We start from the raw sequence: 25,657 nt of genomic DNA, 5'->3' as shown, positions 1-25,657 counted from the left end.
CAACACTCCACTGTCAACATTAGACAGATCAACGAGACAGAAAGTTAACAAGGATATCCAGGAATTGAACTCATCTCTGCAACAAGCAGACCTAATAGACATCTATAGAACTCTCCACCCCAAATCAACAGAATATACATTCTTCTCAGCACCACATCATACTTACTCCAAAATTGACCACGTAATTGGAAGTAAAGCACTCCTCAGCAAATGTACAAGAACAGAAATTATAACAAACTGTCTCTCAGACCACAGTGCAATCAAACTAGAACTCAGGACTAAGAAACTCACTCAAAACCGCTCAACTACATGGAAACTGAACAACCTGCTCCTGAATGACTACTGGGTACATAACGAAATGAAGGCAGAAATAAAGATGTTCTTTGAAACCAATGAGAACAAAGATACAACATACCAGAATCTCTGGGACACATTTAAAGCAGTGTGTAGAGGGAAATTTATAGCACTAAATGCCCACAAGAGAAAGCAGGAAAGATGTAAAATTGACACTCTAACATCGCAATTAAAAGAACTAGAGAAGCAAGAGCAAACACATTCGAAAGCTAGCAGAAGGCAAGAAATAACTAAGATCAGAGCAGAACTGAAGGAGATAGAGACACAAAAAACCCTCCAAAAAATCAATGAATCCAGGAGTTGGTTTTTTGAAAAGATCAACAAAATTGACAGACCACTAGCCAGACTAATAAAGAAGAAAAGAGAGAAGAATCAAATCGACGCAATTAAAAATGATCAAGGGGATATCACCACCGACCCCACAGAAATACAAACTACCATCAGAGAATACTACAAACACCTCTACGCAAATAAACTGGAAAATCTAGAAGAAATGGATAATTTCCTGGACACTTACACTCTTCCAAGACTAAACCAGGAAGAAGTTGAATCCCTGAATAGACCAATAGCAGGCTCTGAAATTGAGGCAACAATTAATAGCCTACCAACCAAAAAAAGTCCAGGACCAGATGGATTCACAGCTGAATTCTACCAGAGGTACAAAGAGGAGTTGGTACCATTCCTTCTGAAACTGTTCCAATCAATAGAAAAAGAGGGAATCCTCCCTAACTCATTTTATGAGGCCAACATCATCCTGATACCAAAGCCTGGCAGAGACACAACAAAAAAAGAGAATTTTAGACCAATATCCCTGATGAACATCGATGCAAAAATCCTCAATAAAATACTGGCAAACCGGATTCAGCAACACATCAAAAAGCTTATCCACCATGATCAAGTGGGCTTCATCCCTGGGATGCAAGGCTGGTTCAACATTCGCAAATCAATAAACATAATCCAGCATATAAACAGAACCAAATACAAGAACCACATGATTATCTCAATTGATGCAGAAAAGGCTTTTGACAAAATTCAACAGCCCTTCATGCTAAAAACGCTCAATAAATTCGGTATTGATGGAATGTACCTCAAAATAATAAGAGCTATTTATGACAAACCCACAGCCAATATCATACTGAATGGGCAAAAACTGGAAAAATTCCCTTTGAAAACTGGCACAAGACAGGGATGCCCTCTCTCACCACTCCTATTCAACATAGTGTTGGAAGTTCTGGCTAGGGCAATCAGGCAAGAGAAAGAAATCAAGGGTATTCAGTTAGGAAAAGAAGAAGTCAAATTGTCCCTGTTTGCAGATGACATGATTGTATATTTAGAAAACCCCATTGTCTCAGCCCAAAATCTCCTTAAGCTGATAAGCAACTTCAGCAAAGTCTCAGGATACAAAATTAATGTGCAAAAATCACAAGCATTCTTATACACCAGTAACAGACAAACAGAGAGCCAAATCAGGAATGAACTTCCATTCACAATTGCTTCAAAGAGAATAAAATACCTAGGAATCCAACTTACAAGGGATGTAAAGGACCTCTTCAAGGAGAACTACAAACCACTGCTTAGTGAAATCAAAGAGGACACAAACAAATGGAAGAACATACCATGCTCATGGATAGGAAGAATCAATATTGTGAAAATGGCCATACTGCCCAAGGTAATTTATAGATTCAATGCCATCCCCATCAAGCTACCAATGAGTTTCTTCACAGAATTGGAAAAAACTGCTTTAAAGTTCATATGGAACCAAAAAAGAGCCCGCATCTCCAAGACAATCCTAAGTCAAAAGAACAAAGCTGGAGGCATCACGCTACCTGACTTCAAACTATACTACAAGGCTACAGTAACCAAAACAGCATGGTACTGGTACCAAAACAGAGATATAGACCAATGGAACAGAACAGAGTCCTCAGAAATAATACCACACATCTACAGCCATTTGATCTTTGACAAACCTGAGAGAAACAAGAAATGGGGAAAGGATTCCCTATTTAATAAATGGTGCTGGGAAAATTGGCTAGCCATAAGTAGAAAGCTGAAACTGGATCCTTTCCTTACTCCTTATACGAAAATTAATTCAAGATGGATTAGAGACTTAAATGTTAGACCTAGTACCATAAAAATCCTAGAGGAAAACCTAGGTAGTACCATTCAGGACATAGGCATGGGCAAAGATTTCATGTCTAAAACACCAAAAGCAACGGCAGCAAAAGCCAAAATTGACAAATGGGATCTCATTAAGCTAAAGAGCTTCTGCACAGCAAAAGACACTACCATCAGAGTGAACAGGCAACCTACAGAATGGGAGAAAATTTTTGCAATCTACTCATCTGACAAAGGGCTAATATCCAGAACCTACAAAGAACTCAAACAAATTTACAAGAAAAAAACAAACAACCCCATCAAAAAGTGGGCAAAGGACATGAACAGACATTTCTCAAAAGAAGACATTCATACAGCCAACAGACACATGAAAAAATGCTCATCATCACTGGCCATCAGAGAAATGCAAATCAAAACCACAATGAGATACCATCTCACACCAGTTAGAATGGCAATCATTAAAAAGTCAGGAAACAACAGGTGCTGGAGAGGATGTGGAGAAATAGGAACACTTTTACACTGTTGGTGGGATTGTAAACTAGTTCAACCATTATGGAAAACAGTATGGCGATTCCTCAAGGATCTAGAACTAGATGTACCGTATGACCCAGCCATCCCATTACTGGGTATATACCCAAAGGATTATAAATTATGCTGCTATAAAGACACATGCACACGTATGTTTATTGCAGCACTATTCACAATAGCAAAGACTTGGAATCAACCCAAATGTCCATCAGTGACAGATTGGATTAAGAAAATGTGGCACATATACACCATGGAATACTATGCAGCCATAAAAAAGGATGAGTTTGAGTCCTTTGTAGGGACTTGGATGCAGCTGGAATCCATCATTCTTAGCAAACTATCACAAGAACAGAAAACCAAACACCGCATGTTCTCACTCATAGGTGGGAACTGAACAATGAGATCACTCGGACTCAGGAAGGGGAACATCACACACCGGGGCCTATCATGGGGAGAGGGGAGGGGGGAGGGATTGCATTGGGAGTTATACCTGATGTAAATGACGAGTTGATGGGTGCAGCACAGCAACATGGCACAAGTATACATATGTAACAAACCTGCACGTTATGCACATGTACCCTACAACTTAAAGTATAATAATAATAAATAAATTTAAAAAAAAAAATAAAAAAAAAATAAAAAAAAAAAAAAAAAAAAAAAAAAAAAAAAAAAAAAAAAAAGAAGAAATCTCAGAGGAAGCTGTTTTAAAATGTTGGGTATTAACTTAGAGATCAGTAGTCATTAGAAAGCATAAGGTACATCTTTATGTGACAGAAATTTTCCAGAGAATTAAGGGATATTGGTTCTTTGCAGGATATATTTGCTTTTTCTGTAATTCTTACATATCTTATATTTTGATAAGAAAATAGAATATTTATTTAAAATATACCAGTGCCAGATATTTTATGCAATGGGAATAGTAACCAGTATAATAGAAAGGGTACCTTGAGACATTTTTCCTGAACTTAGGAAAAACAGATAAATGGTTCTAATATAATGATTGCAATATAATAGCAAATGTAAACAAAATTAAAAAGAAAATCAGAAGAAACTTTTACATAGAATTATTTCAGGTGAGAGAAAATTGTAAAACAAATAGCAGAAAATTGCACTAATTTTGAGAAAAGACACGCATCTTCAAGTAGATGTGGTTCATTATGTACCGACTACATGGTCATTTATTTTCACAAAATTCTTGGTTATTTCAATCTCCTTCTCTGTCAAAGTGCCCTACTCCATATTATCCCCTTACTCTGATGGCATTCCATAGATTTGCTCATATTCCTACACACAAAAATTGCAACTGCAAGTGCTCCATTTTCTTTACAACAACTCCATCTCTCCATATCACTCCGTCTTTCCATATTCATCCTATTACCTCAAAACCAACAATTCTCTGAGCTTCTCAGAAACCACAAATTATTACTCCTACAACTTTTTCCTGAATTTTACTTTTCTTCTTTTTCACCCAACCCAGTATTAATTCATTGCTCTAGTAATCTAATAGTTCATTGTATACTCATTCAACTTTTGTGCCCCTTTCTTGTTTTTTTATACTTCCTTGGGAGAAGCCAATATTCTGCCTGCCTTCTACCTGGACCCCTGCTACCGTATTTATTTAAAGAAATGACTTTTAGGTTGGGGATGGTGGCTTACACCTGTAATTTCAACAGTCTGCACTTTAAGAGGCCAAAGCAAAAGAAGAATTGCTTGAGGCCAAGAGTTTGAAACCAGCCTGGACAACATAGCAAGAGATTGTGTCTCTATAAAAAATTAAAGGAAAAGAAAAATGGCTAGGCATGGTGCTGCACTGGTAGTCCCAGCTACTAAGGAGGCTGAGGCAGGAGGATGGCTGGAGCACAGGATGTTTTGCCACTGCACTGCACTCCAGCCTAGGTGACAGAGTGAGACCCTGTCTCTATTAAAAAAAAAAAAAAAAAGAAAGAAAGAAAAGAAAGAGAGAGAATGAAAAAGAAGAAAGCAAGAAAGCACAGAAAGCAAGAAAGCAAGAAAGCAAGCAAGCAAGAAAGAAAGAAAGAGAAAGAAACTCACTTTTAAAGTCATAACCACTAGTGCTAGAGTGGCTTTTTAGCGCTCAATTATTTCAGGTTACATTTGTATACATTATAGTAACAAAACAAAGACATTTAACATACATAAGTTTATCTTAAAACAGCCATTTAACATACATATATTTATTTTCCACCCACGCAACTCTGCTATAGGTTTGTCACGTTACCAAGGTATCTCACATCCAACCTACAATTGAGCATGCAGACTTAGCCCACTCTTTGATGGCACCATTTTGAAAGGTGGCTTCCATTGACTTCAGATGAGAAATTACACATGCCTTTTCTACTCAGAGTCAATGGGCAGAACACATCACACTGAGCCAAGTAACTGCAAAGATGCTTGGAAGAGTAATCTTCTTTATACTCAATAAAGAGAGATTTGACCATGAGTGCGCACAGAAATAGTTTGCATAGCACTTGCCAGCACTCATATTATATTTCCTTAGTCCAAACATTCTGTCATGACAAGTATTCTCTACTTTCTTCTTTCTCCTCAAATATCTGACAAATACTTCTTAATTCTTACTTTCAACTATGTTTTAGTTTCTAGACAAAATAGGATAAACTTAGAAACTCCACAAATGTCCACAGTCCCCACTCCATTTATATGTGCTTGTATAAATAATTATCTTCATATCTGTTGCCATGATTTAAAACTTTATCCTTGTAAATAGGATTAATGTATTATTTAAACATTAGAACCTCTCTGATAGGATTTGGCTGTGTTCCCACACAAATCTCACCTTGAATTGTAATGATTCAATTACCTACACGTCAAGGGCGGAGCCAGGTGAATGTAATTGAATCATGGTGGTGGTCTCCCCCATACTGTTCTCATGGTAATGTCTAAGTCTCACGACATCTGATGGTTTCATAAGTGGGAGTTCCCCTGCACAATCTCTCTTGCCTGCTGCCACATAAGACATGTCTTGCTTTCCTTTCCACCATGATTCTGAGGCCTCCCCAGGCATGTGGAACTGTGAGTCAATTAAACTTCTTTCCTTTATAAATTATCCAGTCTTGTATATATCTTTATTAGTAGCATAAGAATGAACCAACACAGTAAATTTGTATCAAGACTGGGTTCTAGAGACTTGTTTAATGACTTTGACCAAAATACTGATAGTGATATGGCAGTGAAGTCCAAGCTGAGGTGGTCTCGAATGGAAATGAGGAACTCGTTGGGAACTGGAGTAAAAGTCACTCTTGCTGTGTTCAACAGAGACTGGGGGCATTTTGCCCCTGCCCTACAGATCTGTGGAACTTTGAACTTGAGAGAGATGATTTAGGGTATCTAGCAGAAGAAATGTCTAAGTGACAAAGCATTCAAGAGGAAATAGAGCATGAGAGTTTGGAAAATTGCAGCCTGACAATGCAATAGAAAAGAAAAGCCCATTTTCTGGGGAGAAATTCAAGCCAGCTGCAGAAATATGCTTAAGTAACGAGGAGACAAATGTTAATCATAAAGACAGTGGGGAAATTGTCTCCAGGGCTCGTCAGAGGTCTTCATGGCAGCTACTCCCATCACAGGCCGAGAGGCCTGGGAGGAAATATTAAATTCCTGGGCCAGGTGCAGGCCCTTGCTTCTTTCTGCAGTCCTGGGGCTTGGTGCCTTGTGTCCCAGTCATGGCTAAAAGAGGTCAAGGTACATCTCAGGCTGTGGCTTCAGAGGATGTAAGCCCTAAGCCTTGGCAGCCTCCACATGCTGTTAGCCCTACGGGTACATAGAAGTCAAAAATTGAGGTTTGTGAGCCTCCACTTAGATTTCAGAAGATGTATGGAAATGCCTGGGTGTGCAGGCAGAGGTGTGCTGAATGGGGCAGAGCTTTCATGGAGAACCTCTGCTAGGGCAATGCAGAAAGGAAATGTTGGGTGGAAGCCCTGACACAGAGTCCCCACTGGGCACTCCCTAGTGGAGCTGTGAGAATAGGGCCACAGGCCTCCAGATCCCAGAATGGTAGATCCACTGACAGTTTGCACCATGCATCTGGAAAAGCCACAGACAATGCCAGCCTGTGGAAGCAGCCAAAAGAGGAACTGTACCCTGAAAAGCTACTGGGGTGGAGCTGCCAAGACCATGGGAACCCATCTCATGCATCAGTGTTACCTGGATGTGAGACATGAAATCAAAGGAGGTTGTTTTGGACCTTTAAGATTTGACTGGCTCATTGGATTTTAGAATTGTACAGGGCCTATAATTCCTTTGTTTTGGCCAGTTTCTCCCATTTGAAAAGGTGTAGCTGTCCACTCATCAAAAACATTTGAAAAACATTCTGGAAATATATAACTAACTAGCTAAAATGTTTATTCACTTTGCCAAACAGTTCTCTCTATCCTAAGAAATTATATATGATTATATATCTAATGATATATCAATAGATATATAAATATGATAAAAATATAAGCATTGTGAACAATTTTGTGCTATTGTGATGACATAGATGTATGCAGATTGGGTGAATTTTCAATTGCAAAACTTGAAGGAAAAAATGTAGAAATTAAATGTATTTTTAACAAAAAACCTTAGCACGTTAGTGAAGGTTCTATTTATTCTGGCAGTAGAAAAGTTAATGCCATGAATCCAAGGAAAATGCAGCCACTTTAATGTATTTTTCAAATTTCATGAAAAAGTAGCCATGGTAGTAAGAATGAAAATTATGCATGGGCTCAGAAACATGAACTTCCACACACCAAAATCAGCCTGCCTACAGCACTGCTGAGCACCCAATCTGTCAGCAGCAGAGATCAACACTGACCCCCTGATATGGCAGCATTCCAACTACCTAGTGGCAAGTCGATTACACTGAACTATTTCCAACATGGAAAGGCAAGTGTGTCGCCTTTATTAGAATAGACACTTACTCTGGAGAAGAATTTGCCTTCCCTGCATGCAATGCTTCTTCCAAAACAACCACCCGTGGACCTACAGAATACGGTAAGCCTATCCACAGTCGTTTTGTTCCATGTAGCATTGCTTCTGGTCAAGGAATTCAATTTAGCCCAAGAAGTGTGGCAGTGGGTACATGGGGGCATTCGTGGAATTCACTTGTCCTACCATGTTTCCTGCAACCCTAAAGCATCTGGCTTGCTAGAACAGTGGAAAGGCCTTTAGAAGATTCAGTTACAGCACCAGCTAGGTGGCAGTACCTTGCAGGATTAGGGCAAGGTCTTCCAGAGGGGTTTATATACTCCAAATTAACATTATTTGGCACTGTTCCTCTAATAGGCAGAATTTATGGGCCTAGGAATTACGGGGTGAAATTGGACACACTAGCAAATTTTTAACTTCTTGTTCTTGTGCTCTTATGCTCTGGGGGCCTGTTGGTCTTACTTTCAGAAGGAGGAATAGTTCTACCAGGAGACACAACAGTGATTTCATAGACCTGGAAAGTAAGACTTCCAGCAGGCCACTTTGGGTTCCTCATACTTCTGAATCAACAGGCAAAGAAGGAATTACAATGCTGTTGGAGATAATTGATCTTGATGAACAAAGAGAAATTGGACTACTACTATAACTTAGAGGTAAGGAAAAATATGTCTTAAATATAGGGGATTCCTTAGAGTGTCTCTCAGTATTACCGTGCCCTGCAATTAAGGTCAATGGAAAACTACAACAACTCAATTCAGGCAGGACAACTCATGGTCCAGCCCCTTCTAGAATGAAGATTTGGGTCACCATACCAGGTGAAGAAGCAAGACCAGCTCAGGCGCTTGCTGAAGACAAAGGGAATACAGAATGAGTAGTGGAAAGAGGTAGTTATAAATACCAGCAATTAAAATGTGACCAGATACATAAGTGAGGACTGTAATGTCATAGTTTTTGTAAATTTTTTGTGCATATGTCTGTGTGTATTCCAGTTATATATCTATTCATATATCCACATTGAAGTCAAAAATTGTAGCTATGGCTATATTTCCCTGAAGTCATTATTGCCAAATATAACTTTAATTCCTATTTAGCTTTAATTCAATTTAAATTCCTCAAGGCAAAGCCTTCAGACTATTTTTGTTACAACTAAAAATAAAAGTCATTGTGAGCTATTGAGCAACACAACTTATCTTTACCAAATTTTAATTGATAGTAAATAAGAACTTCAAGTAAACTAATTAACTTCTTTATTCTAAGGAATAGCAGTTTAACAATCTCTAATGAGTTCCAATCACCATTGATATTGTAATAAATGTGCTTACAGTTTTATCATTAAATGCTTTTATCAGAATGTAGGTAATAGATTCATTATACTCACTATATTTATCTTTTTAGTAATATTTTCTCAGTCATCTAATTCAACTGATTTTGTTAATGACTGCCCCAATATAGCTTCTGCCAACTTCCTCTGAAAACAAAACAAACAAATATAAAATGTCTCATCCCTCAAACTTTTAAAGATTATTAGCAGTAGATTTCCGGTCAGTACAGTATTGCGAGTTAATATTTTGAAATTCTCAGAACCAAATAGAGAATAATGATATGTTAAATATTAAACTAAAATGAATTAAATATATCTACATTAAATAACAAAATATACATGTGAAAGAACAGAATATGGATTGTAAACAAAAGGATTCCTAGAACTGAAGCTAATTGACAGCTGCTTTTTATTTTGTAAATATAAATGAGAGGTAGCTGCTGAAAAGAAAAACAACAACAAAAATTGTTAATTCAAGATGAGGAACAACATCAGCTTCATTGCTTAAAATTTGAAGCTGTATATTCATCTTAAAAGAAGCTGAGAAACACAGCATGTGTTTTTGGATTATATAAAGGGGCTTAGAAGAGAAGTTGGGGTGAACATATGCAAGCATGCAGCCAAGAAAGAAAAGGCACCTACTGAAAGGACAATCCAGCGACTGGATTTAAAGTATCTCTAATATAATTGTAATACAGAATCTCTAACCCACAAATACAAGACTTAGTTCTGTATCTCAAGTTTAGCAGAAGGCAACAGACAATGCCATTTGCATGGATGAGAATACTCAAAATCACGTCACATGCAGCATATCATAAATAACCACATTGGCTTTTTCCAAATTTATATATTAATTTCAAGCAGCATCGATAAAGACATGTAAAATATTAAGCTGATCACAATGATATAGAGAAGAATACAGAAGTAGAAATAACCAAGATTATATTTTAAGAAGAAACATGAGAAAATTTGACCTTTACTTAACAGTTACTAAGACTTATTGAAGTTATAGACATATTGAAGTTATATATAAAAAAAAATACTGTGGAGTTGGCAGAGTGAAAAGCTAACAGACCAATACTAAAAAATAGAGGACAAAATAAACTGACCCAAACATTTAAGGACAATTGTGACAGAGAAGAAAACGGCATGGCAAATCAGTGGGGATTAATTCAAGTGTTCAATAAATTGTATACAATAATAGCATCTGCATATGAAAATAAAAATTATGCTGCCACCTCATAGCATACCAAAAATCCACATAGATTATAAAACTATTGGTAAAATGAAAAATTTGAAACTTTTATAAATATTCATAGTAGTATATTTTCATATCCTCTAGGGATTGAAGCCTTTCTCAATGACACCAAAGTACACGCCATTAAGAAAAAAAAACTTGATCAGACTAAAGTTTAAAACTTATTATTGGTATGGAAAATACTCTATAAGGTAAGACTAGAAAAATGCCACATTGGGGAAAATGTATTTTCAATGTATATAACCAACAAAATTAAATACTCAGAATTTACAAAAATTTATTTCATTTAAAAAAGATTCCACAGCCTACATGGAGAAATGTACAAAGGATATAAACAGGTAACTAACAGAGGAGGATACTAAAGTAGCCAATGTGCATGTGAAAAGTGCTTTTGACTAGGAATCAAGAAAGCATAAAATGAGTACATTCATAACTATCAGATTAGCAAAATTGCAGATTGACATTGTCACTTTGTATTAAGGATTTGGAAAGGTGGAGCTCTCTTACTATAGAATAGGATATAAAGACCCATTCATTTTTGATAACAATTTGGCAGTACATTTTAAATTTTATGATTGAAATATTTAACTGCCTATTGAGAGTGGCAGGAGACAACCAAATACCTAGGCAAATAGGGGCAGGTCCCCAGTAAAACTCCACCTCCAAGCTGAAGACAGTTTAAAGCCTGAAATGCAAGCTACAAGTTAAATCCTCAGAATGGATTGAGAACTTGTCTTCCTGTTTGACATGCTTTCCTCTGATTGATCCCCACCCTTCACCGATTTTACATATACCTACCCTTTCCTAACTGGTCTTCTACACTATTGTGCCTACCTTTGAGTGGTGTCTTCACTTTAATCTTTTTTTGCATACTCACAAACCAATCAACACACTTAGGAATCCACAAGAGGCCCCAGAACCAGTCACATGGGAGACTTTCCCGCCTTTGGATAGGGGAACCACCCCTGCCCCTTCTTTGCTGAGAGCTTTCCTTTTGCTTAATAAATTTTTACTGTACTCACTCTGTGGTGTCTGTGCACCTAATGCTTCCTGGTGAGACAAGAACTTAGACCAAGCTGATCTAAGGAGCAGAAAGACCGTAACACTATCCATTGTTTCCTTTATGAATCTGTCTTGGATAAATGTTTACATATACATAAAAATACACGTGCACAAGAATAATCATGGAATATGCTTATGATGTTGAAATACCAATTTATGTTTACCACTAAAAGAACCCCAGAAAATTTTTCAAAGTATCTTCACAATTATTTATGATACTGAAAATTGGGAAATAACATAGTGCCTATTAGTTGAAGAAAACATAAATAAAATATAGAATATTCCTTCATTGAATCAATACAGCATTTACAACTTATAAACTGTATTTCTCTACATATCTAATTCTAAAACATCATATTTCTTGAATAAAAAGGTCAAAACGCCTGAATAGTATGATAGATTTATGTAAATGTTAGAAAACAATACTATGTTAAAGAATAAATACATTATTATGGATATATAGATGCTTAAAACACACAGAAATTGATTTCCTTTAGAGAGAGAGGAATGAATAAATATTAATTCAAACTATGTTACAAATGGGGGTACAAAATATGTTTTAAATACAGTTGTATCTGTGTTAGTTTATTAGCTGATGGAAAATGTAAAGAAAATATGGCAGAAGACTTAGTGGTACATGTTCATTACATTAGTTTCACTTGTTTATTATTTTATTGAATTTATATTTATTTATTCATTTAAGACAAAGTCTCGCTCTGTCGCCCAGGTTGGAGTGCAGTGGCACGATCTCGGCTCACTGCAAGCTCCACCTCCCGGGTTTGCACCATTCTCCTGCCTCAGCCTCCAGACTAGCTGGGACTACAGGTGCCCGCCACTACGCCCGGCTAATTTTTATTTTTATTTTTTGTATTTTTAGTAGAGACGGGGTTTCACCGTGTTAGCCAGGATGGTCTCGATCTCTTGACCTTGTGATCTGCCCACCTCGGCCTCCCAAAGTGCTGGGATTACAGGCGTGAGGCACCACATCCAGCCCTATTTATTTATGTTTGGAGAAAGAGTTTCGCTTTTGTCACCCAGGCTGGAGTGCAATGGTGCAATATCGGCTCACTCACTACAACCTCCGCTTCCTGAGTTCAAGCCATTCTCCTGCCTCAGCCTCCCAAGTAGCCAGGATTACAGGCATGTGCTGCCGTGCTCGGCTAATTTTGTATTTTTAGTAGAGATGGGGTTTCACCATGTCAGGCTGGTCATGAACTCCTGACCTCAAGCAATCCACCTACCTCAGCCTCCCAAAGTGCTGGGATTACAGGAATGAGCCACCGCTTCCAGCCACTTTTTTGTTATTCTGGAAGAATAATATTTACAAAATTTTGCTAGCCAATATTTATTTAGAAGTTCAAAAATTAAATTAGAATACACTATTATGGAGATAGAACTTCATGGAATGGTGTGGGGACAGTGGAGAAACAGAATAAATTCAGTCAGGCTTCAGTGAAAGTGAGAAGTTTTTTTTTTAATTATTATTCCCTACTGGTTTTTTTCCCTGAATTGGCGAAACAGTCTCTGCCAATCAAATAAACAGATAGATAGCTAATTCTATCTGCTGTACTTCTACTAGTCTGATATCTTTCTGCTCAAATAGTATTTTTCATATTTGAGAAGGGGATATTTTAAGAGAGTAAGTCAATATGAAGTAAGTGGCATAGAGAATAACTGGCACTGATGTAAGCAATATTTAACAACTTCAGTCATTTTTATATCATCTTAACTATGTAGTGTGCCTGCACACCACTGTGTTACTGTTACTTATTTAAATCCACTTGTTCCTCAATTTGTTAAAAATTACTAAGAATTATATATCATTTCATTTAAAGAAATTCCCAGTTGAGCTCGGTGGCTCACTCTTGTAATCCCAGCACTTTGGGAGACCGAGATGGGAGGATTTTTTGAGGTCGGGAGTTTGAGACCTGCCTAGCCAACATGGTGAAACCCTGTCTCCACTAAAAATACAAAAAAATTAGCAGGATGTGTTGGCGCATGCCTGTAATCCCAGCTAATTGGGAGGCTGAGGCAGGAGAATCCCTTCAACCCAGGAGGCGGAGGTTGCAGTGAGCCAAGATAGTGCCTCTGCATTCCAGCCGGGGTGACAGTCTTAAAAAAAAATTCCCATATCACTTGCCAAATTAAATGTAAAATAATGAAATTTAAAATAGAATATCAAATCATCATTTAATTAAAGACATATTAAAATGAGATTGATTATAAAACGAAAGTCTTGACCTAGTTTGCGAAGATATATTATCTGTAAATAATTTTAAAGAAAAGCATGAGGCTGAAAACAGTCAAAACAATTGATAATTGCTTGATGTCACCTAGTTAAAAATTAGAAATTATAATGCAAAAATCCAATTCTGTACTATAGTTATGATGCTCTGTATCTTGAGATTTTCAACTCATAGATACATAGTCATGAATGGTCAAAATTGTTTAACTGTGATTTCTCCTAGGATAGGTTATTATGCATAAATTTCTTAGTAAAACAGAAATTGTGTGTAACCAACTCACCTCAAAAATTCATCTGAACAAGCTTCAGATTCCATCTGTCATCTGATTAGTTCTTATCGGGTAATGCTCAGAGAGCAATGGCAAAGTTCCTCATCCACACACCAACACTAATTCGTTTGGGAAAATAGGGCTTTTAAATGGCTTACCAAAGCCATTTAAAAATCTCTTCCTGAAGTTCAAAATATTTTTAGTGAGTTCTTAGATGAAACTATAAATCCAATTACAAAAGTCTACACGTATTTCACCAATTTTTTAATCATCAAGTTAAATTTTCTGATATAAATGTGTCTCTAAAGATAAGTGAATTAACGAAGTCTGCTAACATGCAAAGCTAAACAAAGGATGCGTGTACTATCTCTGAAACAACAGTCTTGTTCAGAAGACCGTAGATTCTTTGAATAATGTAGGAAGAAAAGGTTAGTGTAGAAAAGGCCAATAAATAAGCATCACTGTAAAACGAGTTGTTTATGGTCTAACAGAGAGATAGAGACAATGAGGGACATAGGGAGAAAGAGAGAGAATAAAAATTGAATGGCCTGTTATTATATGATTTACACATTTCTTCATGCAGTGTATGTGGGGAAGTGGACTTTCATGTGTGTATATTTGAGTCCATTCTGCACCCAAAGCAGCAAAACTGAAGTAACTGGGATTTGAGGAACAATACTCACATTAGACTCACTATGGCTTTAGCATCCTGTGTGCATTTTCTAAAACGTAGTTTCTAGGCTGAGTTTCATTTGTTTTCAAATAAGTAAGTTAGCAACCAGTTTGAAAATGATCTTTTTCAGTTATAGGTATAGGACAAGTTTGCAGACTTTCTTGTTTAGAAATTGGAAATTCTTGGGCAACTACTATCTGATAAATGTCAAATGACTGACTGAATTTATTTATTTGTCTTATCAACAGTTGTCAGTGAAGAGTATTAACTTTGTTACTAGGTGTAATCATTGATAAATCAACATTCTGACAATGTCTATAATTCTATAACTTACCATATAGTTTAACTTACATCAAACATTGTGCATATTTGCTACTGATTATATGTTTACCATTAAAATAACTCCAGCAAATTTTAAAAAGTATCTTCACAATTACTTTTGTGGTTCCAATGTTTTTTGCTTTTTGCCTTTTTAAAAGGCTTTTTGCCTTTTTAAAATTTTTATAGATTCAGGGTGTATACATGTGAGTGTATTATGTGCATGTATAGTATGTTATGTGCATATATAGTGTGTTATGTGCATGTTATATGCACTATATTGCATAATAGTGAGGTTTAGACTTCGAGTTACCCATCACCCCAATTAGTAAACATTGTACCCAATAGGTAATTTTTCAAACCTCAACTGTCTCCCACCCTCCCTGCTTTTGGAGTTCCCAGGGTATATTATTTCCATTTTTATGTCCATCTTTACCTATTGTTTACTTCCCACTTATAAGTGAGAACATGCAGTATTTGATTTCCTTTTTCTGAGTTATTTCACTTGAGCTAAGGGCCTCCAGCTCCATCTATATTGCTGCAAAAGACATTATTTCATTTCTTTTTATGGATGTGTTGTGTCCCATGGTGTATATATAGCACATTTTCTTTATCCAATTATTTGTTGATGAATCACGCAAGTTGATTCCACAATTTTGCTATTGTGAGTAGTGCTACAACAAACATACAAGTGCAGTTGTATTTTGGATAAAATGATTTCTTTTCCTTTTGGTAGATATCCAATAGTAGGATTGCTGGGTAAAATGGTGATTCTATTTTCAGTTATTTGAGAAATCTCCATAGTAGTTTTTATAGAGGTTTAACTAAATTACATACTCACCAACAGTGTATAAAGCATTTCCTTTTCTCCATATCCCTGACAATGTCTATTGTTTTTTGACTTTTTAATAATAGCCATTCTGATTGATGTGAGATGATATCATATTGTGGTTTTAATTTGCAATTCTCTGATGATTAGTGATGTTGAGCATGTTTTCATATGTTTGTTGGCCATTTGTATCTTCTTTTGAGAAATGTCTATTCATGTCCTTTGGCCAGATTTTAAAGGGGTTGATTTTTCCTTATTGACTTGTTTGAATTCCTTGTAAATTCTGCATGTTCGTCCTTTGTAGGATGCAGAGTTGGCAAATATTTTCTCACATTCTGTAGGCTGTTTATTTTATTTCTTTATCTGTGCAGAAGATTTTTAGTGTAATTAAATCCCATTTGTTTATTTTTGCATTTGTTGCATTTGCTTTTGAGATTTAAACCATAAATTCCTTGCGTCAGCCAATGTCCAGAAAAGTTTTTCCTAAGTTTTCTTCTTGTATTTTTGTAGTTTCAGGTCTTATGTTTAAGTCTTTAATTCATCTTCAGTTAATTTTTGTATAATGTAAAAGGTACGAGTCCAGTTTCATTGTTCTGCATATGACTATCCAATTTTCCCAGTGCCATTTATTGGGTAAGATATGTTTTCCTTATTGTGTTCCTATCAACTTTGTTGAAGAACAGTTAACTATGGGTAGGTGTCTTTATTTCAGGGTTCTGTATTGTATTCCACTGATCTGTGCCTATTTTTGTACCAGTGCCATGCTATTTTGGTTACAATAGCCTTGTAGTATAGTTTGAAATCATGTAATGTGATGCCTCTGGCTTTGTTCTTTTGCTTAGGATTGCTTTGGCTATTTGAGCTTTTCTTCTTATTCCATATAAATTTTAGGATTATTTTTGTTAATTCTGTGAACAATGACAATTGATAATTTAATAAGAATTGTGTTGAATCTGTATATTGCTTTGGGCAGTATGGTCATTTTAATGACATTGATTCTTCCAATCCATGAGCATGGGGTGTTTTTTTCATTTGTGTCATCTATGATTTATTTTATCAGTGTTTGCTAGCTCTCCTTCTAGAGATCTTTCATCTCCTTGATTAAATGTATTCCTAGGTATTCCATTTTTTTGAGATTATTGTGAATGGGATTGAATTCTTGGTTTGGTTCTCAGATTGAATGTTATTGGTATATAGAAATGTTACTGATTTTTGTACATTGATTTTATATCCTTATTAAATATAGGAGTGTAAATGATAATTATTTCCTATTCTAATTCTCCCTGCATATTTATTTTTATGATTACTGAGTGTTTATTATTTCTAAAAATAGGTTTTGCAAAATCATTCTTTGCTTTATTTTTTGGCTTTGAAATTCCATCACAAATGGAAAGATTTACGGATGATTCTTTATAGATGAGTGAAAATAAAGTAGACCTACTCTCTTTGCCAGCTACCTAAAGATCAAATATATAATGTTAGTGTAAATTTTTAGGCAGTTATTTGCTGAGTACCAAAATACTGCTAAGTTATTCACTAAATTGGTATTCATATATATACAAAGATTATAGGAGTATTTTCTTAAAATTGTCATGAGTATTTAAATTCAATGCCTTTGTGATTTTAAAATTCTATTTTTAAGCACAGCCTAACAACACTTCAAAAACCATCATCACCACTATGACAGCAACAAAACAAAGTCCCACTTATTTTTATTTACTATATATGCTTTTACAAACTTGATTTAAATAATGGTTCTTTCTAAAATTGGTCTTTAGACATCACTAAAAAGAATGTATAGAAAAAAAGGTGTATAGAAATTTAGTTGTCAAAAATATATATATGAGATCCATATTATCTAGTCATTCATACTTCCAGGTATCTATAGAAGATGTAGGCAACATATTAGCCCCAAGTAAAGCATTGAGTTAATGATAATTAATCACATTTGTTTTACTTTTATAGATTTGGACCAATTTAGAGATACAATACATACTTTAATTTGATTTTTATTTTTCCTATCTATCTACCTACCTGCATACCTACCTATACATCTCCACACACATACATGATTGAAAGGGTAGTTCTTTCCAATGTTCTCATGTTTCAGATAAAGGGATTCCACTAAAGCTGTGGTCCTTGTCATTAATTGCACATTGAAATAACCTGGAGAGCTTAAAAATCTGTTTCCTCCGGAGATTCTGATTTGTCTGGTCAGGTCCCCAGGCACCTCTATTATGCTTCCTAGATAGAGAATCACTGCACTAGAGCAACCCTTCAAGCTTCTTATGCTACTACTTCACTCTCTTTTAATGAAAAAAAAAAGAAAAGAAAAGCCATAGAAGACTCTTTTCTCTAATTCCCTTTCTGGATGTTACTGTCTTTGCTTAAATATGCCTAATAATGGTAAATGGTAAAGGTAAATTATAAAGTCCCATATAATAATACAAAATAGAAAGGTGTTAAAGGGAAGTGGCTGATAGCTAACAACACACGCAGGGTCATTTCCACTTCCCTAAACAAAACCATTTTTTGACAGAAATGTAAACCATGACCAGACAGTCAAACAACATGGGATTGGGTAATTTTTGAGGTGCAGAAAGAGAGACAGAGAGAGAGAAATATTATGAATGAGATATTAAGAGAGTAAAGGAAAAGCTTCTGTACCAGGAAATATATTTACACTGCAATAAATATGTAGTCTGTAATACAGGAACCTGTGGCTCTTTTGTGAGGACTTTGGCCCTGAAGTAGTAATTCAAGCTGTAAGGGAGCCATGAAATACTAAATAACTTCAATTTTGTGCCTGTATTTTATGAGATCATCAAACACTTCAAGTAAATTACAACTTTAAAATCAATTTCTCTCTTCAGCCGATTATCTATTATCCTGTATGATTGAAGCTTGCATCTCTTAACTGGTGTATTATCCAAAGCAAAGTCAAACCCAAAGTTCTCATTTAATGACAGCACTTTAGCACTTTGAAGAAATAGAAAATACAAATGCTAATCTATATACAGCACTTTGTTCTATAGTGCTGGGCTTTTTATATTTATGTGGAGAAAGTAATTGGAAATGAAAGAAAATAGTGAGCTTGAAGTATAGGAAATGGCCTAGGTACAGAAATTGGGGACTTCCTCTGCCATGTACTAGCTACCTTATACGGACAAGTTAATTAACCTCCTTGAACTGATTTCTTCTCAGTTACAAAATGAGAATAAGATATAATATCTATGGAAGTATTTAAATACAGATAGATAGAGACAAGTAATTACTATGTTACTATATTTTTTTCATTATATGTATATAGAATGGACTAGCTTCAAGAACCAGGATAAGGAAGATAGTAAAACATAAAAATATATGATATACATATGAAGGTATTTAATAAACTATAAGGTAGAATGCTATGAATATGAATGTCAGCTGTAGAAAGAATTAGAAGTGTCAAGAAAATTGGAGGATTACAGTGAAGTAAGAATATTCTGTGGTTAGGATTTGATAGTCATGAACTATTCAAAGGGGCATTTAAAGTCTAGAATGGGCGTGTTGTAACTCGAGGGAGTGTTAACAGGTGCTAAGCACTGTAATTCATGTTTCCTGAGTGACAGACAGTGCCCTGCAGACAAAGGTAGATGTTGAAAGTTTTAGGATAAATAATATTAGCTGTGATAAAATGGACTTTTTGAAAGAAGGCTATTAAGAATGGTCTCTTAAGAATCTGTGACGTTTTTCTTTACAGGCCCTAGGGATTAAAGAAAAGAACACTATTCCATCAATTAGAATAACAGTAAATAACAATTTTAAGAGACGTTTTGAAGAATCAACACTTTTGTTGCCCTGTGGAGAGGAGATAGGATTTGAAACTATTAATTGGAAATTAGATCCAAAAACTTGAATAAGATATGAAAACTAGAAATATCAATTCATTTATTTTTAGATTCAACATTTTTGGCAAATAATGCAAGGTAAAGCAAATGAGAACCTAATATTATTAATATTGACTAATATGAATACATCATAAATACTAGTTTAAATATTTTGCCAGGATTTTACCATCTTACTACCTTTTTCCCCTTGTTTTCCTTGTTCTTTTCACAATATGAAAACCAAAGGCAATAATATTAAGACCATTAATATGATAGTTTTATTTAGATGAAAATTCCAATCTTCTTCCATAAATGCCTAACTTTTGAAATAATTGATGATATGTGTTGACCTCATTTTCCTCTAGCTTATAGTACAATTTTCTTTGTTAATATTGGTTGGAAATGTATCCCTCAGTTGTTAACAAAACCTTTAGATTACCAAATTGTTCCTTGCTAGTTTTTCTGTGTTTTGACAACTTGACATTCCCTTAAAACTTTTTAAAGGAAATTTCTCATGTTGTGAAAATTTTCTTTTTGTGTTTTTTAAAAGCTATTTTTCTTCTTCAGTGGTTGAAAGAAAAAGAGGAGTTGCCTATGGTTCTGTCGTTAGTATTAATTAGAAAATATTGATGAGGGCATTATGTATTGTTCAAGGGAGATTATTTCTTTTTCTTTTTTTTTTTTTTGAGACAGAGTCTCGCTCTGTCGCCCAGGCTGGAGTGCAGTGGCCAGATCTGGGCTCACTGCAAGCTCTGCCTCCTGGGTTTACGCCATTCTCCTGCGTCAGCCTCCCGAGTAGCTGGGACTACAGGTGCCTGCCACCACGCCCTGCTAGTTTTTTGTTTTTGTTTTTTTGTTGTTGTTGTTGTTGTTTTTAGTAGAGACGTGGTTTTACTGTGTTAGCCACGATGGTCTCAATCTCCTGACCTTGTGATCTGCCCATCTCGGCCTCCCAAAGTGCTTTAATTACAGGCTTGAGCCACCGCGCCCAGCCAAGGGAGATTAATTCAACATAATTTCAAAAAAAATGTTGAATTCAGTGAACTCAGGGGATACTCTCAATGTTTAATTGAATTCTTCAGTGCTTGCAAGAATATGATCATAAAGGTGGAATGAGTCAAGATCATTGTTTTCCAAAGTATCAAAGGTACAACCGGGGAGGAAAAAAAAAGACACTCATCCTAATGGTACTGCAAAAAGAAAAGTACAATAAAAAAAAGAATAATAAATTTAGAAAGACTTTAACAGAATAGTTTTGCCTTGAGGGATAATCTAAGGGTGAAATTAAGCTGAGTTGTAGTAGCTGACTGAGAATAAAATCATGAGGGAAAAGGGTTTATACTGAACCTGCCTATTGAAGAATTCCTAGGTAAGTCACTAACCGATTGCTTCATTACTGAGGTACAAGTCAGTATAGACAACAGATCACACAGCTGCTTACCTTGGTTACTACCTCTACCCTTCTGCATAGTGGATGATAAGTAATTTTGAACTACGAATGAACAAGCACATAGGGTCCTACAGACATGTATAACCTGTGTGTGCTAAGATTTGGAGTAATTCACCGTAGAAGCCCACAATTTAGATTGTTCTTCCTACATGACCCAGTTGCATTGGAACTGGTCAGAAGACATGAAGAATTAAACTAGGAGTCTCCTCCAACCCCTTATTTTCTTTCTCAAACCTCTCATCTTTCGGGCTTAATTTCTTCAATGTCTTAAACTTACACTCATTGTAAGTATCTCCAAAATATCTGTTTACAGCCCTGAGCTCTCTCTCCAGGTCCAGCGCGGTCTTTAACTTCTTGTCCTTAAACTGTATGTTTCATTGGCTCATTAGGCTTATTATGTGCTAAACAAAAAAGCGCCAGATTTTCCATGGAGCAAACTCACTTCTAACCTTACTTCCCTGTATTTATTTATAATCCCAACTCAACTTCTAGTTGTAGAGATTGGTCTTGGTCAACTATGCCTCCTCATATTCTACTTTTACCCGGAGCAAAAAAATTCAGTTACTTCTTCACTAATCCTCCTAGAATACTTCTTTCTATTATTATAGCTATTATTCTTGTAAAACATATTATTCACTTTGCAATAACAACTTCAATAGTCTTCAAACTGGCCTTCCTGACTCTCTCTTTTTTTTTTTTCTACTGAGGTCTATGGCTAGTTTTCTTAAAGAATAGGCCCAATTATGCCACTGCCATGCTCAATTAACATCTGTAACTCATTGTTGTATGCCAAATTAATTATATATTTATTAATCTGGCACTTAAGTCCCTCCATAGATCCTTAATCTATTTTTGCCAGTATTGCTACTCTGTCACTCATTTCCAAATGAACCTTATGATCAAATCAAATTTAACCATTTCTCAGAAAAGTTCATGCTTTGTGGCTTCCAGGTTTTTGCTCAATTTGTTTCACTGTTCTTATGTCTTTTCCACCAGTAGATGTAATAATGACAATTACCATCATAGCAATATTAATAATAGCTAACTTTGATTGAACTATATACCCGGGACAGTGCTACGTGCTTTATAAATATTTTCTCATTTAAACTTAAGAGCATCACTGTGCTAACATGCTATTATCGCTATCATATATACTGTATTTGAAGCCTTACACAGGTTATATTGCTTGTTCAGATGGAATAATAATTCAATCTAAGAATGCAGAGTTCAGAACAACTATATTATACTCTCTCAATACAAATGTAAAGAGATGGTAGAATTCAACTTGTCTTTCATTTCAAATGTCTCCTATTCAGTATTGACTTCATGGTGCATTCTTTTTTTTTTTTCAGGCAGTTAATTGTTCCTCTTTAGAATCATCAAACCCCACAAAGCATTTTTATTGTTCTTCTTATACAAATACACTTTGTATTGTAAAAATATGTTCATTTGCTTAATGCCAAGATAAGTACTAGCAGCTTGAGCAAAAGAGCGTTTCTGATTCACCTTCATACCTTCATGTCCTCTGAAGCACATAACCAAAAGTGTGTGTGTGTGTGTGTGTGTGTATACATATATATATATATATATATAGAGAGAGAGAGAGAGAGAGAGAGAAAGAGTAGGTACTCAATAAATAATTGTTAAATTAAAATTTTCAAATGATTCCCCAGTGGCAGAACTGTACTAAGTACATAATATTTTCTCAATATTTTTATAACCAAGATCTGCTAATTTATGATTTAACCCTTTTTTGTGATTTGTCAAGATAGACCCACGGATAGTTAAAGGACATGATTTCATATGTCCCTGAACATTGTGGAAAGACTTATGCAGAATAAGAATTTGTACCAATTTTTTTCCATTTGAAATCCTGATATTTTTGGAGAAAAACAATGAACTCTTCATAACAGAACCATAGGAAAAAACTCAACAACACTGGAAGCAATAATTATGAATATAAAGGGGGATTCAAAACAGCAGGAAGCTAGATTGAGCTGTAGTTATTTAATGCTGAGTACTCTTACCCAGATGTACTAGCCTAAAAAATGCTAGGGAATAGGGTTTAAAGCGTTTTATGCTGTAATGTTCAATATGCTATGCTATCTAGTAACTCCTACTAAAGAATTTGGCTGGAAGACCAAAGGTATGATATAACACAGAGATACAGATGAACTGGAAATACAATGCTAGGGTTGACTTTGCTGCCAAGAGCTGATAGTGAAAAACAAAAACCACTCCTAGCATTCAATATTCCAGGGAGTTTGCAGTATAAGTTATAGGACTCATACCATGAAGCCACTAAGGACCTGGACTCTTGAAACAGAAATTTAACACAATGACTTTCCTAGAACTTTATGAAATATCCTATAAGAAATGGGACAAATTAACACAGGTTATTTTTGCACAGGAGTTCTTTGAAAAGGTAGGTATTTCTGTATGTCTGTGAGTACCCCTATAATGGAATATATTCCTAAACAGAAATTTACATTATCCCTCTTTCCTTTTCATCTTCAGCAAAATAATAATAATAATAATAATAATAATAATAATAAGTTAATGGCTATAGAAAACTTATACTGTAAAATCAGTCATTATTTCCCAATTAACACAGCGATATTAAAGTTCAGAAAACAGTGTTTGGAAAACTGAGCTACAGGGACAAAGACCATACGTTTAAATATAGGTATTTGCTATAGTCCAGATACAACTGTCTCCACCAAAACTCATATTGAAATGTAATTCCCAGTGTGAAGGTGTTGAGAGGTGGGGCCTAATGGGTGGTGTTGGGTCATGTGGGTGAATCCCTCATGAATGGCTTGGTGCCTTTCTTGTGGTAGTGTGTCCTCAATCTGGTGAGACTAGATTAATTCTCACAAGAATGGGTTAGTTTCCTCCAAAATAGGTTGTGATAAAGCCAGGGATCCCCTCAGGTTTTCTCTCTTCTCACCTGTTTACTTCTCCTTTGACTTTCTCTACCATGTTTTTACCTAGCACGTGGTCCTCAGCAGAAGCTAACCAGACACCAGTGCCTTGCTTCTTATACTTCCTAGCCTGAAGAACTGTGAGCTAAATAAACCTCTTTTCTTGTAAATTATCTAGTCTCCAGTTTTCTATTACAGCAACATGAAACTAAGACAATATTCCCAAGCTTTTAGGAACAACTGACATCTTTACAAGGCTAAATTATCCTATCAAAAAATAAGAAATGTCTTAAACATTGTTATGCCTTCTTATAGCGCTCAGTAAAGTTTTAATATTTTCTTCACATAGGACATTTATTGCATGTTAACTATACTTCTGAATATTTTGTATTCTTTAGTACAATTTTTATTTCTTTTATTTTATAAATGATTGTGGAAGAACTATGAGAAACTACTTTTTTGTATTTCTACATTTTAATCAGATCTTGTAATAATTGTATACTTTCTTATGGTCTTTCTAAGTATTAGGAGTTTTGCAGAGACTGTTATTATAAAATAGAAATACTTTTGTTTTCTTGTGTGAATTATTTTACTTTTAATTAATTTTTCATATTTAAAATAGAATTATAAAATAGTGTGGAAGAAAACAATAATAATTATTCCTCTAGTTTATTGAGGTTAATTCTGGAGTCTGTTCAAAATGTTATTTAAAATTTCTTAATATGAAATTACACTACATTTTTGTACTATTTAAAAATTTAAAATCATGTTTGGTAGAAATATATGAAAGAAATTTTTTAGTTTTCTATGATGACACACAGTTAAAATAGTACAGATATTTTCTATAACTTGGTAATTTTTAATTTCTAGCTAGTAAAAACTACATTTTCTTGGCATTTTAATACAGATTTATTGAAGTATAAATTGACGTAAAATAAATAGTAGTGTTTATCCAAGAGCTTGTGGATTGACATTGGCTTGTTTTCACATTTTGTCTATTATACATATTAATGTTTGATAAATGTTGGCAGTACACACATATATGTAGATTATACATATATGTCTGTCTGTATGTATAAGCATATATGTGTGTATATACAGAGAAAAATTTCTCTGTGTATATACGCATATAAGAAAATAATCACAGTAAAGGTAATGAATATGCCCATCACCCTTCAAAATATCATTGTGTGTTTGTGTAAACCCTCTATCCTACCACCAGTTCTCAGAAGACAATTGTTCTCCTTTCTGTCACTATAGATTTGTTTGCTTTTTCTAGACTTTCATAGAAATAAATTATTTTTCAACATGTACTCTATCTTCTTTCACATAGCATAATTATGTTGAGATTCATTCTTCTTATCTGTCACTACCTCATTTCTTTATATTGCAGAGTATCATCCCATTATATGGATATACCATGATTTGTTTATCGCATAGCTTGTGACTGAATATTTGAAATGTTTTCAGGTTGTAGGTATTATTATTATTAATAATACTA

At 35.1% G+C, this 25,657-nt stretch overlaps 1 long non-coding RNA gene across 1 annotated transcript in view; it reads right to left on the bottom strand.

The window, feature by feature from the left end:
- Positions 1–14,449, bottom strand: part of LOC123568352 (uncharacterized) — a 553,309-nt gene extending 538,860 nt beyond the window's left edge. The window contains exon 1 of the long non-coding RNA XR_006691610.2: positions 14,106–14,449. This is a non-coding gene — a long non-coding RNA (uncharacterized lncRNA). The remainder of the gene's footprint in view (positions 1–14,105) is intronic.
- Between the last annotated feature and the right edge of the window lie 11,208 nt (positions 14,450–25,657).

This window comes from Macaca fascicularis, chromosome 13, assembly GCF_037993035.2.
Source record: "Macaca fascicularis isolate 582-1 chromosome 13, T2T-MFA8v1.1".
NCBI classification, from domain to species: domain Eukaryota; kingdom Metazoa; phylum Chordata; class Mammalia; order Primates; family Cercopithecidae; genus Macaca; species Macaca fascicularis.
This window is presented reverse-complemented; position numbering and strand designations above follow the sequence as displayed.